The 18,693-nt window shown below is 46.6% G+C and overlaps 1 protein-coding gene across 2 annotated transcripts in view; it reads right to left on the bottom strand.

Annotated features, from left to right (window-relative positions):
• Positions 1-18,693, bottom strand: part of LOC147708099 (uncharacterized) — a 958,668-nt gene that overhangs the window by 429,659 nt on the left and 510,316 nt on the right. The gene's annotated exons all lie outside the window — the stretch shown is intronic.

Below are 18,693 nucleotides of genomic sequence, written 5' to 3'. Positions count from 1 at the left end.
TAAAGATGACTCGCTATAATCTAGATATAGACTTCGTCATCCAAATGTATGCATCTGATAAGAGAGTTGGGGCACTCCTTACTAAAAGGTAAAGGAAGGAGCATCCAATGTCTTTTATCAGCCACAATACTGGGCTGCTGTTAGAAACAGTTGTATGCTCTTGTGTGAATATTCAAGATATTCGGGCCTCACTTGTTTAAGGTGTGGCTTTTTGTCCAGATGTATAACATCACAAATCCCTCTAATAGGTGTTGGCAATGAAGGCTGAAAACCCTTTGTTGCTCTGGTCATGTAAAATGGACCTAGGAGCGTTCAAATGCACATTTTCCTAAACCAACCCAAAAAGCATATGCCTCTGTGGGCGGAGGAAAGTTGCTCACCAGTTATTTGAAGTTAGCTATAGCTTCCTATCAAGGTGATTCTCATCCTGCTCCAAGTTTCTTCCCGAATTTGTATTACAGTAGTGTATGGCCTCCCATCTGGAGCAATATGCATTCCACTTAATCGTGGTCCAGTTGGCCTCAGCTGTGGACAAAGTGATACATGACTGCAGAGTCCTCCCAAGCCAGAGAGCATATAACAGAGCATGCCACCCACAGAGTTCTGGTTTCAACGTCTTTATTCTTCAGCATGCAACTGTTAACTGAACACAATAAGTCTCAAACTTTATTAACCACACCCAGCCACACCCATAAGATTAAATAATACTTGTAAGGAGTCAGCCGAGGGCCACTAGAGACTTCATGCACAAAAAACAGGTACAAACAAATATATTCACATATACACATTACAACTCCTCGATGAGTAGTTGAGGTGCTTGCAGTGACTTTCCAGATCTAGTTGTATGAGATAGAGGAGGGGCGCCTTCATCTGGCATCTCTGGAGAAGAGTCAGATGCTCGACTTGGGCACTCAGGTGGAGTTGCCTCACTTCGAGGTCTGGAGCTGACGAACATCAGGCAAAGTCTTAAAGTGTGATGAGTTTCTAGTTATGGATTTTCTAGGCCACAACTCTTAGCGGGTCAGCATCAAACAGTATCCGTCTTGCGTGCCCACTTTTGCTTAACAAGTATTCGGTCTTTCTTGAAAACTGTGTCTTGAGCATGTCGGCCCTTGTCGCCATAGGCCTTCATTTTGCATATGCGAGAGGTGTCAGTGACTTGAATCTCCTCAGGGCCTATTGACCATCTGACGATCCATTGAGGTATCTTCATTCCAAGAGATCTCTGGAACAGCAAAGGTGGCAGGACTTTCTCTTGTCGTGGAATGAGGAGTGGAATGGTAGGCACGTAGGGTTGGGTGTAGAGCAGATTTGAGGACGATATCCTCCAGTGCAGCACATTGAACCACCCTTTTCAAAGTGCTCATAAATCATTCAACAGCATTGATAGAGCGCCATGTTATTTTGAAAATTGTAGGGGTGCATTATAACCACTCGTAGTCATGCTCAGACGTGAGTCCCTTGCTCACTTGGCCACTGGATTCAAGATAGCCTGGCTGATTAGGATTATGAATCCGAAACCGGTCCCAGGATGCTTGTTTCCGGTCCAGGGAAGACATGGCTTGGCAGTTCGGGCTGGACTGTTCCCATGAGGCACAGGGTCAGACTGATTTGCATATGGCCATGTCTGAACTGGGGTGGCTGAGTGAGCTAAAGAATGGTGATGGATTTAACCCAGATCAGTTGACTGGGGGTGAGTGTTTGATATTGCTCAAACGCTCCGTCCATCATCCCCTTTTGTTTCACAGAGGGAGGAGAGTCAGTTGCAGTTGTAGTGAGGGTCGCAGTCGGAGTTAGGGTTAGAGTCGGTTGGAGTCAGACTGAGTCCTGTCTAAATCAGGCCAATTGGAAATGCAGTTAGACAGGGGTCTCAGTGCGAACTAGGCAGGAGAAATTAAGGAGCATCTTAGAACAAGCTCGGTAGCTTGGGCTACTTACCTGGAAAGAGTGGATGTGCTTCTTAGGGAGCCTTCACAGCTGACACCTTTTTCTCTTGCCTGGGAGATATGCTAAGTAGGGATGTCACCTTAGAGTTAGTGTAGGGACAGACTAATCCTTTCTTTCCCTTGGAACATATGCAGGCGAGACTTCCAGTGGGAACTGTTACTGTTTGCCTAATGCTTTTGGAACTCACATTGCTCTTTATTCTGAGTCGTCTGAGACTCCTGCGTAGGATTATGTTTGTATTCGTGCCGGTTTATTTCTTGAACCTCTTGCCGAGGTGCTTGTATGGTCAATTATTTTTGGCTTTGTAATAAATCTTTAAACTTCATTTTGTAGTCAGAGGCCTTTGGATTGAGACGTATTTGGTCCTTGGAAAATTGTTATAAGTATGGAAATAGAGAACTCCCCTTTACACTTCTTTGCAGACTAAAGAGATCTAGTCGGCCAGGGATTTCAAGGATTGGTAAGGAAAAATCTGTATGTGAATCCCAGCGTCATCAGTTGGTAGCCAGAGAAAGCTTTGTCTCTGGAAGTAAGGGAGTTCTAGATTAGGATAGGAGTTTCCCCAAGGCCCATAGAATTCAGGCAATGACTGTCCAGTGGATTATCGGCGGAAGAAGGCGTTTCGTGGAAACTGACGGAGAGTGACGTTGCAGCGAAAAGCAGCAGTTCGTGGGAGAGTGAGTATGAATAGGGTTATATGTTGTTAGGTTGCGGTGTTTGTGTTGTGATGTTTTGCGGAGTTGGAATGCCTGTTGTATGAAAGGAGATCAGGCTGTGAGCGCTCGCAGCCTGGGAAAGTCTTGGGCTCAAGGAGTAGCTTAAGCAAACCGTAATTGTCGACCATTGTTAAGGGGATCATGAGGTACCATCGATTGCCCATTGGACCGAGATAAGGGGAATGAATGTGTGAGTGCGTGAGTAACTGACACTGGTCGTAGGTTGCTGAGTGTTTGTAACCTATCAGTTGAGGTGATTGTCAGGTCGTTTCGTGGACAGACAGTTGCCAGTTTTCTGTAGACAATTACACGACTGAGGACGTACAGTCAGACTGTGGACATACAGTCAGCGAAGTAATTACTTGGACGTACGGGTGATTATTTCAGTGTATGCATGGGACGTGAGCATGAGTGAGAAGTGAATTGAAAAGGAGGGGAACTGCTGCGAGCGGGGGGAAAATGATGTCAGACGGTGCCGCGCTGTGATAGGGCGGTTGGTGTGAAGCCTCGCTGGGATTGGGTGATTGTCATCAGGAAGTAGACAAGCGTTGTGAAAAGAGAAACGCTGGTTTCATCATGAAATGTTTTTAAGTTTTGCGAGATTTGTTAAAAAAATAAAAGAATTTAGAACCCCGGGGGGGGTTGGAGAGGCTCCGCCCAAGGACACTCCAGCTCATTACATGGCTACGAATGTGGGTTTGCATACTATACTGCAGCTTGAGAATCGGTGCAAAATGACTGAAGGAAATGAGGAGTTGACCTTTCCCAGATATGGAACTTTTAGATTGGAAGTGTTATACCAGTTGAAATCGATTATGGCTTCTTTGCGACCTAAGCCTAGACCAACGCAATTTGAGGTATTACATGTGTGGATTAGGGCGGCACACAAAAGAAACAGAGACAGGAGACAGGAACGAGTGAAGAGATCAGTCAGGGCATTTCAAGATGCGAGATGGGATGCATTGGAAAAGAGATGGAGAGTACAGACGATCTAGGGGGATAAATTGTATCCATTGTTGGTCAAGTCAGGGGATACGCAGAAAAACAAAGCTGAGGATGACGACAGTGATACTGACGATAGCTTGATAGAAAGGATGTTATCAGAGAGACAACCTCCGTACAATCCGGCGTCAGAGGGGGACAGATCATCTCCAATAGAGGGAACTAAGGAACCACAAGGCCCACCGAGTTCTGAAGTAGTTGGAAAATTCTCATTGGGGGAAATGCAGAACGCCGAAAGTGTCAGTTCTCAGAGGTTACCACTGATCCCATGGTGTCAGTGTACAATCCAGAGCAGGTGAGGAATGGAGGCCAATCACAGACAGGAATGAAAGGAAGTGCTGACTTTGGAATTGTTGGACAGGCCTCGTGGCCGGCCCGTCCCCTCCCCGCATGGCGGGTCACGGACCCCTGCTCCTCCTGTTCCCCGGACAAGAACCACCACTGCAACCCGCCGGGGCAACCCCCGGCCCTTCCCCGACGGAACCCTGGCTCCTAAACAACACCGCATCGGCCGGCCCGGGTCCCTTCCAGAACCCCGGTCTCCGGCCCGACCGCCATTTTGGACACTACACGACCAGGCCTCGTGGCCTCGGGTCGACCTCGGGCCCAGCCAGGCCCCGACATCAAGGCACCACCATCCACCCAGGGGGTGAAGAGACCACTTGGCAAGTCAATGGGAGAAGGAGTGTCGATGGCTCCCCTCCGCCAGGTGTCGATCGCCCCCAGCCTCCCCGGGCGCTGGCTCCACCCCCCTGCTGGGTGTCTGAACTCCCTCATCCCGGACCTCCCGACCTCCAAGTGCGAGGGTCCGGACATCAAAGGGCGCCAGACCTATAACTGGGGCAGCTCCAGAGCAGGAAGGCAGTTGTATCCTGGAGTTGAGAGACACCGAGACAAACTCATCCTTGAAGGCCTGCTGGCGCTGCCGCGGCTCATCCTCGTCATGAATCATCTGCAAGGCCTGCTGGCGCTGCCGCGGCCCTCCTCGCGGTGAACCACCTTCAAGGCCTGCTGGCGCGGCCCTCCTCGTCGTGAACCATCTTCAAGGCCTGCTGGCGCTGCCGCGGCTCTCCTCGTCGTGAACCATCTTCAAGGCCTGCTGGCCCTGCCGCGGCCTTCCTCGTCGTGAACCATCTTCAAGGCCTGCTGGCGCTGCCGCGGCCATCCTCGTCGTGAACCATCTTCGAAGCCTGCTGGCGCTGCCGTCCTCATCGTGAACCATCTACAAGGCCTGCTGGCGCTGCCGCGGCCCCTCCTTGCGAACCCTCCAGCCCGAGGATTGTGAGCTCCACCTTTTGCTGCCTCTGTACCGGACCGGTACTCAGACTGTCCCGCTACCCTTTTCCCCAAAGAGACTAGAATTGACGGGATCCTCGTATCCTGGTCCTACTGTACCGCTCATCACCTTGCCTAAAGATATATATAAAAGTGTGCAGAACTTATCCTTGTGTGGTGTCTATCTGTGGGGAGGGAAGTTACTTGTCTGTACGATTACCGGGGAGGGCCCTCGCCGGAGGCCTCTCCCCCTGTACTCGGCCGACCCTCCGGGTCTCCGTCTAACAGGAATAAACAGTGTAGTGAATGGGTTGGTTCTATTACCGAGCCCTGTAGAGTAGAGCACGCCGTTGCCGGCTACAGCAGATTGGTCAAGATGACCGATGGATCTGAGGGGACCAAGACTGAAATCCCTGGGAGAATTGAGGTCAGATTTAAGGACATGGGACTCGGAGTGACAGACAAAGGGAGGTCTGGGATCATGGGAGTGCCAACAATAGAGTGGTTTTAAGGGATACACCTGAAGGGAGTAGGTGCAGAAAACAGGGTAGCGACTGCAGAGAGTCGAGTGGTGCATCTGGTCAAGGTGTCCTGAAGGCAGCAGTAAGCGCAAAAAGGCTGGATGTGATGCGGTTAAAAGCAGAAGTGGATGAGATTGTTGATGGGAACTTGCCTTTAGAGAGGGTGGACCTCTATGAGCCAGACGAGTTGTTGTTTGTGGCAAAGGATATGACTCGCAAAGCAAGGTCGGCACATGAGAAACTAACTAAATTGGGGAACAGGTATGAATTGGACTTGTCTAAAACAAAAATGCTGCAGGGTGGTCATCGGTTACAGTATAGTGACCAAGATCTGGACGAAAAGAGTGTAATTGGACTAAAGACCCACATCAAAGAACTGATTATGGGGATACGAGAATTGAATAGGCTTGATAAGTGGGAAGAAAAAGAGTGTTAAGAGAAATGTGGCAGAGACACCTCCTCCTGGAGGGGAAGTGCAAGGAATTGGGAATTACCCTTTATGAGACGTAGCTAGCGGAGGGTATGTGCATTTGCCTTGGAGTAGAGGAAATTTGACAGTATTCACAAATGACTTGCCAAAACTGAGAGAGAGCCCAGTTGAGTGGTACAAGCAGGTTGAGAGGTTTGTCAAGATTTTGAAGGTGTTGTCAATAGATATGAATACATTGTTTGACATTGTGGTTCCGAGTGACTTGTGGGTAGCATTTAAGGTTGCTGTTGAATGGCCCACTTCTAAACCGGACAGGGATGTTGTCACTAATGGCCCATCACCCCTTGTTATGAAAATGTACGAGCAGGTGACCACGTGGTTGAAATCTAAAGTACCACAGCAGGACATTGACTGGGTGAAAATAGATCGGACAGTTCAGTCCAAAGGAGACGGTGCATGAGTATTATGGAAGGTTGTTGCAAGTCTTTAAGCAGTGCAGTGGGTTGGATGTAATGGATCCTAAGGACATGGGACAGTTTGTGTCGAAATTTGTTCTAGGGTTGAGACCTGAGATTTGCCTTATGATCCAGCAGCATTTGATTTGTTGGCAGAACAAGCCGCTGGATGAGATATTGAGGTATGCTAGATATTGCAGTGATGAGGTAGATTTGAGGCATAAGAGACTCAAGGATAAGCTGATGTTGGTTCAGATGCAAGCTGCCGACAAGGGAAGCCAAGTACAGTCAGGCGGAGGTACGCTGGGAAGGAAACAGAATGATCAGAATAAGGGAAAGGGAAATACTGAGGACTCTAGGCCAAGAGTAAATCTGGCAACTCTGAAAAAGCTTACTGAGTGTCATCAGTGTCATCAGATTGGACACTGGAGACACGAGTGTCCTTTGAATCCTGCAAATCAGATGCAGCAGGAGGAAGAGGTAGTGCAGGTACAAGAAACCGAGGTGACAAAGACAGTAGTAAAGCCAAAGTCGATAAAAGGGGGGACTTCGGCTCCGCGAGTTCAGGAGTCCCTGCCTCCGAGGATCTCGACAGGGACTCAGACTTACCTCTTGGGGCAGGCTTGGAGGTAGACCAGAGGGGACCATTTGTGGAAGCTGATGTTGATGGTCACCCTCCCACCTTTCTGGTTGATACTGGTGCTACCCCCTGTTCTACTGTGAGATCTGCAGTAGTCCCCAACCTACCCATCTCGGGACAATGTATCCAAGTTGTAGGTGTTGCGAACAAGAAAATAACGAGCCCTTTAACAGAACCGATTCCTGTGAAGATAGGGACGTTTCGAGATAGACATCAGTTCGTGGTGTGCGATTCGAGCCCTGTTTGTTTACTAGGGAGGGATCTACTGTGTAAACTCAATTGCACCATTTATTGCACCCCTAAAGGAGTGGAGTTGAGACTAATGATGATGATGCTGCTTTTAAGGTCACAAATCAACATTTGTGTACCGAAATGTACCCTGTTGTGACAGTGGGAGAGCTTCCACTTGATTTCAGAGATTCAGTCTCGCAGGAAGTGTGGGACTTTACTGGTGAGGACATAGACTTGATCAAAGGAGTTGAGCCAGTTAAGATTCAGGTCAAGCAGAATGTTGAGTTCCCCAGAACACCTCAGTATAATTTGACACCAGAGACAGTTGCAGGAATAAAGCCTGTGATTGAGTCTATGATTAAGCAGGGAATTCTGAAGGAAGTAATGGGCAGTCCATGTAACTCGCCTATTATGGGATTGCAGAAGCAGAGTGGGAAATTTAGAATTGTGCAGGATTTGCGTCGGGTTAACAACATAGTTGTTCCCTGTTGTCCAGTGGTACCGACTCCATCTGTAATATTGTTTCAGATTCCATGTCAAGCAGAGTGGTTCACTGTGACTGACCTTTGTCAGGCTTTCTTATTGATTTCTTTCCATGAGGAGAGCCAATTTCTTTTTGCGTTTAAGCTGGAAAATCGTGTTTTAACGTGGTGTTGTATCCCACAGGGGTAAACAGAGAGTCCCTCGATCTTTAATCAGATCTTGGAAATGAATCTTGTGAGTCTTGTACTGCCGCAGAACTCTGTTCGTGTACAGTTCATTGACGACCTCCTTGTGCCATCAGAGACTGAAGATGCATGCAGGATTGATACCATCACATTACTGAACCATTTATCAGAGAATGGACACAAGGTGTCGCCAAATAAGCTACAGTACTGCTTTAATGAGGTGCAGTATTTAGGTCACCGGATAGAAAAAGGCAGGAGGGAGGTGTCACTAGACAGGATAGAGGCAATTATGGGACTGATGGTGCCTTCTACTCAGAGAGGAGTCAGAATGTTCTTAGGGATGGCTGGCTACTGTAGTCAGTGGATTGCCAACTTTTCACTGAATGAAAACAACAAGGGAACCCAAAGAAGTTGGCAAGGGACCTTGGGAGTCAATATTATTAAGGCAGCAGTGGTCCCTTACAAATAATAATGCTTAATCAATAAATATAGACAAAGTCGTTGATATATTTGAAAACAACATGCCCAGCCGGGCAGAGGTCTTGGTATTTACTTTTCAGTCCATGTAAAACATGATTAACACACAATATATAAGACAGGGCTCAAGCCTGTACCCAGTCAATCACACAAAAAATATCAGGACAGGGAACAATTAAAGGGAACAAACAAAAGGGCTTAGGCAAGAGCTTAGCGTTCTGTAAACTTGTTAATCGCACAGTTTTGATTATAAAACAGAACAATATTGACACCTTCACACTTTTAAAGGGCAAATAAAACATTCCATGTGTGTAAGGTGGTCATAGTTGTCGACGGCGTTTCGATCCGTTTAACACATTCTATGGATCTCATCAGGACATTTAATGTATGCCTAGTAGTAAAGCAGCCTGATTTGCTAAGAGGGAAGCCAAAGGGTTCAAGGCTTATTGTGTACCCAGTCACAGGAATATCTAGGTGGGCTGTTTTACTATTAGGCATACATTAAATGTCCTGATGAGATCCGTAGAATGTGTTAAACGGATCGAAACCCTGTCGACAACTATGAGCACCTTACACACATGGAATGTTTTATTTGGCCTTTAAAAGTGTGAAGGTGTCAATATTGTTCTGTTTTATAATCAAAACTGTGCGATTAATAAGTTTACAGAACGTTAAGCTCTTGCCAAAGCCCTTTTGTTTGTTCCCTTTAATTGTACCCTGGCCTGATATTTCTTGTGTGACTGGGTACAGGCTTGTGCCCTGTCTTGTATATTGTGTGCTATTCATGTTTTACATTGACTGAAAAGTAAATACCAAGACCTCTGACCGGCTGGGCATGTCGTTTTCAAATATAGCAACGACTTTGTCTATATTTATTGATTAAGCATTATTATTTGTAAGGGACCACTGTTGCCTTAATAACTTCTCACTGAAAGCAAAGCCTTTACGGAGACTGACGCACAAGGATATAAGTGATCCAGTACCATGGGAAAATGACTGTATGAAGGCGTTCTTGAAGTTGCGAGAGTACCTTTGTCGTGCTCCGGCACTGGGGATGCCTGATTACAACAAACCTTTTTCACTATTCTGTTGTGAGCGAGAAGGTTGTGCACTGTCAGTTTTAGTCCAAGATCATGGAGGTGTCCGTAGACCAGTTGCCTACTTTCAGCTACCCTAGATCCAGTAGCTTCAGCGTTTCCCAGATGTCTCACATCCGTTGCTGTAACGGGTGCCAGCATTGAAAGATGTGAAAGCATTGTCATGGGTCACCAATTGACTGTTTTTGTTCCACATTCTGTTGAATTGTTGATGTCCAGGACCAAGGGGCAGCACCTGATCAATAATAGGCTCACACGCTACAAGCAGGTTATACTCGCTGCAGAGAATGTGACCCTTAGAAGATGTTCTGTTTTGAATCCTGCCACCTTGATGCCGTTGCCAAACACCCTTGATAAAGATTGTGCGGACAATGATTGTCTTGATGTGACTGAGCTTTGCCCAAACCGAGACCTGACATTGTTGATGAACTACCTAACCCCGATGAGATATTCTTTGTCAATGGTTCATGCTTAAGAGACAGTGTTGGTCAGTTGAGAGCAGCATTTGCTGTATGTACCATTACAGGAGCAGTTGAAGCTGCATGCCTGGAAGGAGTATACTCGGCTCAGGTGGCTAGCATTGCTTTGACTCGTTGCCTGCTTGGCAGCAGACCAAATTCGAATTACCATTTACACCGAGAGCCAGTATGGGTTTGGCGTGGTTCATGACTTCGGACAGTTATGGTCCCAGAGAGGTTACATGACATCATCTGGATCACCCATCCGAAATGGGGAGTTTGTGAGGTTGCTCTTAGAGGCCTTACAGCGCCCCAAGGAGATTGCTGTTGTTAAGTGCACGGCTCATGGAAAGGGGATGGATTTCGTGTCACTTGGAAACCTATATGCAGGCGAAGTTGCATGTTTCTCTGCTGAACAGGGTTGTTCATTCACTGAAAGTCATATAGATGGGAGCCAAGAAAGAACCGAGTTCAACATGATGTTGGCCATGGCAGATACTTGGGATGAGCTCAAGTACCTGCAGGAACAGGTTTGAGACCAAGAGAAGAATGTGTGGATTAATTCAGGCTGTTAGAAAGGGGATGTGGACATTTGGGTTTCAAGCGACGGAAGAGCGGTGTTGCCGGATTAGTTGTTGAGCCCAATGGCAAGGAAAATTTATGGTGCAGTGCATTTGGGAAGAGATGCGATGGTGTGAGTGTTCAGACAAACGTGGTATAATCCGCGATTTCGTGCTGTGGCAGAAGCTGTGTGTCAGAGGTGTGTTATATGTCAGCAGATGAATGCTGGAAAGAAAACTGTGGTTACCATGAGTCACATTGGGATGTCAGGAGGACCTTTCAACAGGATGCAGTTGGACTTCGTTGAAATGCCTAGGTGTAATGGGCTGAGGTACATTTTGATTGTGGTTTGTGAGTTCTCAAGATGGGTGGAAGCTTACCCTACCCATAGGTGCAATACACTCACTGTAGCAAAGCTGTTGTTGAGGGAAATCATTTCTAGGTTTGGGATTCCGACCTCTTTGGTTTCAGACAAAGGAACACACTTTCAAAGCGAAATCATGAAGATGCTTTGCACAGCACTGTATGTTGATCAGAGACTCCATTGCAGTTATCGTCCAGAGGCTTCTGCGATAGTGGAGCAGATCAATGGGACTTTGAAAGCTCGAATGGGGAAAGTGTGTTCATCCAAGTCTCTGAAATGGCCTCATGATTTACCTTTGGTGTTGATGAGTATGCGCAGTGCCCCAGACAGGAGAACAGGTCTTTCACCTCATGAAATACTGTTGGGGAGGGATATGAAGTTACCAGCGGTTCTATCGACGGCCTTGATTAGCATCACAGACAATCTGATCCTTGATTATTGCAAGGGTCTAGCTGATGTCGTCCGTTCTGTGTCCCATCAGGTGCAGGCTGCTGTGGTTCCGTCTTCAAGTGATCTCTGTCACGACCAAAGTCAGGGGGACTGGGTGCTGGTTCGGACGCATGTGAGAAAGAGCTGCTTGGATGTTTGCTGGAGAGGCCCTTTTCAGGTTATCTTGGTGACGAACACTGCAGTGAAGTGTGGAGGGGTGCCGAAATGGGTGCATGCTTCTCACACACGTCGAGTTTCAGCACCCTTGGAAGAAACAGCTCCTCTCCCAAATGAAAATCCAGCTGAGGTGGCAGGGCAACAGGAGGGGACAAGCCAAGCTATGAGGGTATCTGAAGAAGCTGGTTGCTCCCTTGATCGAGCTGAGGAGGGTCACAACAACAGCGACACTGAAACTCCCTCCAAAAGGGGAAGTTGCTGTGAAAGTGCTCCGGAGTCAGACTCAGCCGAGAGAACTTGTGAGCAGGGTGAGCCAAAAAAAAGCAGGAGAACAAGCAGAGCAGAAGAACAGTGGCCAGAGAGGCAGAGGCGACTGAACCTGAGACTGGTCTCTGAGAGGGATCTTGCTCTTGTGTCTGAAGATACAGAGTCAGACAAAGGTGAGGAAGAGCAAGCCTGTGGAGGTCTGAGGAGATCAAGATGAAAGAGAGTGCCTTGCAAAAGTACGCGGCTTCAGAGTGGTCATACGTTGTGACTGGTGCCAGGGCTGCTGAGATCGGGGAGGGTGAGGACAGTGACAGTGATTAGTACCAGCCTTAACCTGAAGTTGGATGTGGCGTTTTGAAATTAAAGGAGTGCTGACCATCACAGTTCCAAACATTCTCATTTGGAGCAGAATTCGCAACTTGATCTTGAATAGACTGATTTTCCCTACCTTTGGAACTGAAATACTATCTCATGAATCTATTGTTCTTCGCCTTGAACTTTTGCAGCATGTTGTAGAAGCTGTTTGAGCAAATCTTATTTTGGATTGAAAAGACTTTGTTGTAAATAAGCTGAATTAAAATAACCTAGGTCCGAGTGGAAGAAGAAGAAATTTAGGGGCTTTCCACATAGGACGGAGAAGGGTTAAGGTTGTCTTTGTTTGCTGTAAATAAGGAACTGACATTAAACAAGCATTTACAATGCAATGGTTTCGCCTTTGGAAAAGTTAGAGCTATTGGCATTGCTCATGACATTTTTTTTTTTTTTAACTTATAAATAAATGGCATAGTTATTTACGTTGCCAACCGCTCTCTCAGCCCACACAGCTCTCTCAGCCCACACAGCTCTCTCAGCCCACACAGCCCTCTCAGCCCACACAGGCCACACAGCTCACACAGCCCACACAGCCCACACGGCCCACACAGACCACACAGCCCTCACAGCTCTCACAGCCCTCACAGCCCACACAGCCCACACAGCCCACACAGCTCTCACAGCTCACACAGCCCACACAGCCCACACAGCTCTCACAGCCCACACAGCTCTCACAGCCCACACAGCTCTCACAGCTCTCACAGCACACACACAATGCAACGGTTTCACCTTTGACAAAGTTAGAGCTATGGGCATTGTAAATGACAAATTGTTTATTTATGTGTTGGTTTTGAAAACAGATAAATAAATGGCATTGTCATTTACAATGTCAATAGCTTAATCTTTCGCAAATGCGAGACCTATTGCATTTGCACCCACACACAGCCACACGCACACAGAGCCACACACACACACACAGAGCCCGCCCCCCCCGTACGTTCCTAAGAGAAGACCAAAATATGCCAGAGAAGTCTATAACATCCCTGGTACTCGGTATTGGTAAGTGGTAACAATCCCAAATTCGAGGGTCAAAAGTAACAGAAGGCAGACAAATCATTGTTTTACTATGAATGTGTATAGTCGAAAAACACAGTGTTTAGTGTAATTTCAATGGTTAAGATGCGGTGTAGAGAGGACTAGGCAGAATGGGGGGCACACAAACTAAAACAAAGGTGCTTATTAGGGAAAGGTTGTGTTTGAACACATGTACAAATGTGCACTACAATTAGTATAGGTGATAGCAAATGGCGCGCTGAAGAGCTCATGGGCGCCTATCAACTGTGGAGATAATGCGGAGCCGTAGGGCATGGGCACTCACTGGGTACGTCCGCTCCTACAAAGTCACTGGTAGGGGGAAACTCCTGTGTGCACAAACATAATTATGCATGTACAGTATAACGAATGGCACGTAGAAAAGGCACGTGGCTGTAGGGTGCGATCTGGAAAATGGCAAAGAGACAGTACATGGGCATGAATGCGGATAGGGAAACATGCAGCGGTGCAGTATGACAAATGACCCAGGGTAGAGGGAGCGTGAATGACGGAGACAGTAGCGGAGCAAGGAATAGAGATTGTGTGGAAACAGTAACGGCGCTGTTAAAATGCACATACATGTAATGACGGGTGGTGAAAGAATGTAATACTGGTGAGTCTGGAGTCGCGTACCTTGACAAAGTGTAACAGCTAGAGACGGTCCGAGAAGGATATCTATAAAATTAAAATAAAGCTCTGGGTGAAATAGCCGGTCGTGGCAGGACGTGTAGGTCCAAAAGGTGGAGCTGCAAAAACGGAGAGGAAGAGTTAAAGCAGCTACCGGACCGGAGAACCAGCTCACGGACGGTGTAGTAAAAAGAGGAATCCCACGAGTGATGTAGGGAAGTATCCATCGTACGAACAGAGTATGCGGGTGTGGTCTCTTACCTTACAATAGGTGAAGGAATGCACGGGTAATGTGCTCCACTCGAACGTAAGTCCTTATCCGGGTCATGCCTATAAGCACCAAGCCACCTGCCTGACACGACAAAGCAGGCAGAACCATCCAATGTAGGACAAAAAAAATGGGCTGCTCCCAAACGATTCCCAATACCAAGACCAAATACAGGAGTGTAAGACCCGAAAACCTGGACATCTAGAAAGCGTGCCATGGCAACTATCTCGGAAGCACAATGGAGAGGTTTACAGTGAGTCCAAAGAGTTGGAAAACAACATGTTGCATATAGCAGGAACACAGTTAAGCAAATTGCGGAAAATTCACCCCTCATTTCTTCTGCCAGCAAGTTTCGCTCACTCTCATGCATAATGATGAGGACAAGGGCCAGAGAAGGAGGAAATTCAGCCAGAAGCACAACGTAGTCTGCTGGAATCCAGACCACAAAAAACAAAACAGGACTGGGGTCCGCCTGGGAAGCGGTGGACCCACTTCAATAAAGTAAGGACTGCGACAAAGAAGAAGTAAGGTGGAAGTGGACTCCACCAAAAAGGCCATTCTTCTGGAGTCTTGAATACATAAACACTGCACATATGCACTAGATGCAAGGCCAGGCCCGACTTGAAAAAATGCCAAGCAGCAATGTGGTGTGACTGAGGATCTGCTTTCCTCGGAAAGTTATTAGAAATATGCATACTATTTGCTTCTAGAACTGTGCACCGCATTCCTGAAAACAACGCTATAATATTTACAAATGTTTGATGTGTTTTTACATTTTTAATTCTATAATGTTCTTGAAGCATTACAATTTGTAGATTGGTGTCATGCGGCATCTTGGCTGTATGCTGACGGACAGGTTTATAAATAAGACAGACGTAATACAATTAGAGCACACCTTCAAAATACAGCGTAACTGCGAGATGTAGTTTTGCCACTTAGGAACGTGCACAAACGCAAACAACCTTCCATGTCGCTACTGTCTCGTGGCGAGACGCGGGCGCGGCCTCCTTGCTCGCCCTCCAATGCCCGGCAGCGCTGCCAGCCCCCTGTGAGTTTATCATCCGCGGCTCCCACGGCAGTGACACCCAGAGCACCGCAATGTTTACTACCGAGCCCTCCCCCACAGACGGGAACAGAAACACGCACCTTCTGCTGCCTGCAGCCTACTTGGCACCGGGCTTTCCTGGCAGATCTGTCAGGCAGAAGCAAAGAGCCGTGTTTATTTTCGTGTTCCCGTCAAATACTCCCACCCGTCCCCTGGCCCTGCGTTGCTTTCTGGCACTGGGAGGAGCGCAGATAATTCGTGCACTCTTGTGGGAGTGCGTGGGACACTGGCAGCGAGGCCCTCTGTGTGCCCTCTCAGATTACCGGAACAACGCAGCCTTGGTGGTGTTTGCTGGTCGCTGAAAGGGTTACTTATGGAGTATACTTTGCCCAGTCAGTGGTGGACTCCAGCAGAGAGGACAAAGTAGAGGAGGTCAGGCAAAGCACAAACAATGTAAAGCTGACTCTACCCAAACTAACATGGAAGAGGATTTCAGTTTCAGAAAGAGGCTGAGAGGATGTGTATGGGAACAACATTTAAACATCTCTCCCTGATAAATCCTGGGAGGCCCTCATAGACTGTGGACAGCACCAGTAAGAAACAAGCCTCTAAAAACAAGCACAAGCACCTACAAGCACACGGACAGCGGGAGGGGGGGCGGGAAAGGAACGGACAGCGGGAGGGGGGAGGGAACGGCAAGGAAGGCACTCACCTGGTCTTCCTCCGGCGGCGGTCGGCCGCGGAATGACGAAAACAAACCTGGACGCCCAAAAAAAATAAACCCCGCCCACGGCCGCGATGACGTTGCGGAGGGAAGAAATCGCGGGAACGCCCACGAATCTGGTCCGGCCATGACGGACAGATCTCTGTTCCAATGGCTAGCCTCCATTTATGAAGCTAGCCAATGGAACAGAGGGCGTATTCCCAAGCCCACACTGTTCTAACATTAGATTTCGCCTGCGCCAAAAAGCTGCGCAGAGCGCAGCCTTCGGCGAGGCGAAACCTAAAAAGGGGACCTCCAGCTTTCTGAGGTGTGGTCCGAGTTGGTTCACAAACATCTGAAGAAGGAGAAAAGAGACTTTTTGGGTGTTCATTGCTGAACTAAGACGCTGTAAAAAGTCCTGAGACCATGGAGGCTGGAAACTCAAACCGTAGAGCTAGGTGCATTGTAGGCACACTTGTAGGAGGAGTGATTCTCTTTATAATTTTAGTAGTTGTAGTTTCTTATTTAGCACCACATGACCAGGCAGTGGAGGTAGAGGGAACACCTACACCTACTACTCCTAGGAAAGGAGAGGTCAAAGTAGGAAACAAAAGAGCTTTGCTGCAAGAGGAGAGTCGAAGGTTACATGCAGATCTGTCTAGAGGTAACTTTTAGCTTAATGCGTATGCGAAGTTGTTGTATGAGTATATTGATGCAATGGATGCAAAAGAATGTTATGGGTGTATGCAGTTGCCAGCTTCAGTGGATGAGGGTATTAGATACCATCATCACCCATTGACATATGGTATTTCATGTAGTTTGCTGCTTAGCATTTTTTATGGACGAAACCATTTTGAGTATTTCTTTTTGAATTATGATGCAGTACTTCCCGAAGTACCAGCTTATAAGCATTTGAATAAGTATGATTATTACAAATCAGAGGATAGACTAAGGACTTATTTTATTCCGACTCAAGAGTTAGATACATCTTATGCTCGTCGCCATAATCTGACGTGCCTGTTGTCAGATACAGAAAATAAATTTATAGATCAAGTAGAAGATAGGTACAGAAAAAAAAGCAGTTGCGAGAATCAGGACAGGGTAAAGTAGGTTGGACAGATGAAGAGAAGTTGCACATGTCAAAGGGAAGTTATGGTCCGATACATCTAGATGAAGGGCAGAAGGGGAAGCTGTGCATAAGTCGTCCACAGACATATTACGAGAATGTGTATGTGGGGCAGACCACATGTGAGCATACTTTTACATTAGAGTATTTGCAAAGGATTTCTTGCAAAGTGTAGTGCAGATAATTCCAACTGTGTATTTTGTTTGTGGGAGGAATGCCTATGTGCGATTGCCTGATAAATGGTATGGAACGTGATATTTAGCGATCATTTTTCCCAAGATTTATCATACAGAAGATTTTGAGCTCCTAGAAGGAGGACAGCATGCAAGAGTGAAGCGAGGTGAAAGTGCAGCAGCTGTGGTTGGAAATATTTTTGGAGCAATGATACCAACTTTGGGAGTGATTTTGAATGATATGAAGATTAGAAGGTTGGCGACTGTTGTGGATGAATTGTCAATGAATACAGCTAAATCATTGGTGTTGGTTGAAGGAGAGATGTTATCGATAAGGACGATGGTTTTACAAAATCGTCTTGCTTTAGACAACCTTCGAGCAAAAGAGGGAGGAGTCTGTAAACTTTTGAAGGTTCAAGAGTGCTGTACTTATATACCAGTGTAAACAGAAGGGTTTTGTCCTACGTGGCCAGGCTGGACACTAAATTCATGAAAAAAGAGACAGTGCCTGGTCCCGGATTTGGGTGCTGTTATTTAATTTTCAGCAGCTGAGCTTGTACTTTAATTATAAAGCTCATGTTTGTATTACCATGTTAACAACTTTGAAATTTTATTCAATTTGTTAGAGAACGAGGTTTCAACATCACCTTTACACAAGTGAAATAAATGTTCAAACATACAAGACACATTGTCTAAACCATAACACATTTGTTGCCTGCTGCAACTCAATATATGCACGTTACATTACATTCATATGTACTAACACAAAGAAAATGAATTCATCGGTACACCAGAAAAAATAAACAATAATCCTATGTGTCAATTTGCTTTAAGGTATTCAGGATTATAAACCACCCTAGGCATTGTTCCAAAAGTTAATGAGTTAGTGAGTCTGCCTTTGGTGGAGTGAGATAAAGGAATGACTCCTTTGGAAAAGCCGACGCGTTTCCAAACCCGGTATGTGTTTACACGGGTTTTTCCTCAGGGCAACCTGGGTACCTGGTGTTTAAGAGAAAAACAGACTTCTTTTAGTTCCTATCCTTCCTCTATGTATTATTATCTGGCTTTTCGCCAAGCGGAACATGCAATTACCTTTATGTTCCTGCGTTGTGCAGTCAAATTTGATTGATTGGAATATTAATTCTAACCTGTTGTCGAGAAAGAGAACATTGTTGTATTGTATTTAAAAAATGGAACGAGGGCATATTGTCTGTACCCGGTTTTGGGCTGAGACTTACTTGTGACATGTAATTTCTAATGCTTGAGGCTTAGCTTGGCTCCATTGCGGTGTTTTTTCATTGTATAACCCCCACTGTTGGAAAGAGAACTGGATTTTAATATGTTGTGGTTCGAAAATTACGAAAGGTTGAGATTAATGAATAGGAAGCTGGCTTACTTGTAAGGGCGTTGTCTGTGAGTGCAGTGCTTCTCTTCTATTTACTCGCTCTGCTCTGCTACAGAAGGCTTGGAGCGCGGTGCTTCTCTCCTATTAAATTGCTACCGCGGGGCTCCGCTCTGCTCTGTTACAAATGAATTAAAAAGCGGAAACTAAGTATCACTGTGTCTACACTGTCTCCAGTCGAAATCGGCACAGCTTGTTCCTTGCTCACCTCAATTGAGACACAACTCCGC

Source organism: Lissotriton vulgaris, chromosome 6, assembly GCF_964263255.1.
Source record: "Lissotriton vulgaris chromosome 6, aLisVul1.2, whole genome shotgun sequence".
In the NCBI taxonomy this organism is placed as follows: Eukaryota; Metazoa; Chordata; class Amphibia; order Caudata; family Salamandridae; genus Lissotriton; species Lissotriton vulgaris.
This window is presented reverse-complemented; position numbering and strand designations above follow the sequence as displayed.